Below are 1,332 nucleotides of genomic sequence, written 5' to 3'. Positions count from 1 at the left end.
AAGGTACCCAGACAAGTTGAATACGAAAATAGCTTGAAGCTGCTGCTACTGCGGTCATACACTCCTTGACTAACTTTCAGTTCACTATCATCGAGCTCGAGGCCTGCAAAGCAACTCTTCTATCGGAGTGGTTGCATACCTTCCTAAAAGAAGCCACTCTTCGAAGAAGTACATTTGGTCCTACCTTGATGACCGCTATTTCCGCTAGCATGAAAGCATAGATCTAGCAATCTCAAAGAAGAGTTGTTTGAGAGCTCCCGACAAAAAATAAATGATTGTTAATAATATCTAAAAAAGTTTACCGTTAGGTTGTGCCTCCTGTGAGGATTGAACTCACGACCCCTGGTTTACAAGACCAGTGCTCTACCACTGAGCTAAAGAGGCGCTTAAAATGAGTGAATTCTGAGAAAATGAACTTCATTGAAATTTAGAAGTTTATCGGCATCGAAGTGAAGATGTTGCATGATGTTAGAAATAATAACTTAATTGATGAAATGATAACATCCACGAAACAAAGATAAGAATTGATGCGAAAGCGTATATTTTCGAATTACTTATTCTATTTTAATAATATAATAACTTGTTCCTTGTTCTATTTAATTTTTATTTTAAATACTTTGTGCTTGCTCATACCCTAGCATTTATACCGTTTAAATGGCGCTACAAAAAGTTTATTGACTCCGCCAATGATTAACGGAAGCTTTCAACTATTAACATTTTAATAATGAAATTAGAAAATATTTATTTTAATATACTTTATACACATATCCGTAAGCTACTATGTCTTCATTATGCAAATCTCTAAAAAAATAAAACATCAAAATTTTGAAAACAAAACACACGCGAGAACCATAACAATCGAAATTATAACGGTCACCACTTAAAACGTATTAACTGCAAATGATAACAAAAATAACACAAACATTTATAATTTGAAGATTGCTTTTTGCTGTTGATGTGCGGAATACGCAGCTAAATACATAACGGACAGTGGTACAAATTATATGAAGCTTGGGTAAATATTAAAAAATAAAATACATTTTTTTTTCTTTGGGAAACTAACAGCAAATTTTTAAACCGGAACATTTTGCTTTAGTGAAGATAATGACAAAGTTTTCTGAATTTTTAAGAACTTTTTTTTCTAAATTATTATGTAAAATTTCGCAAAACTCCGAAACCCCGTCTAACGAGAACGACTATTCAAAAGCCCAAAACTTCGAAAGATGTTCGCACCTTTATTTACACTGACTAAAATGCTAGTTAAAATGAATTAAACAGAATTTTGAGAATGAATGTCTCTCAGAGAACTTACCTCACTTGCGCATACTTCTA

The 1,332-nt window shown here is 32.9% G+C and overlaps 1 non-coding gene across 1 annotated transcript; it reads right to left on the bottom strand.

Moving 5' to 3' along the window:
- Positions 1 to 312: 312 nt before the first annotated feature.
- Positions 313 to 384, bottom strand: Trnat-ugu. The gene has a single exon. It is a non-coding gene; the product is annotated as a tRNA-Thr (tRNA).
- Between the last annotated feature and the right edge of the window lie 948 nt (positions 385 to 1,332).

The sequence above is a fragment of the Bactrocera tryoni genome, chromosome 2, assembly GCF_016617805.1.
Source record: "Bactrocera tryoni isolate S06 chromosome 2, CSIRO_BtryS06_freeze2, whole genome shotgun sequence".
Classification (NCBI taxonomy): Eukaryota; Metazoa; Arthropoda; class Insecta; order Diptera; family Tephritidae; genus Bactrocera; species Bactrocera tryoni.
Note: the sequence above shows the minus strand (reverse complement) of the source record. Positions and strands in the feature narration are given on the sequence as shown.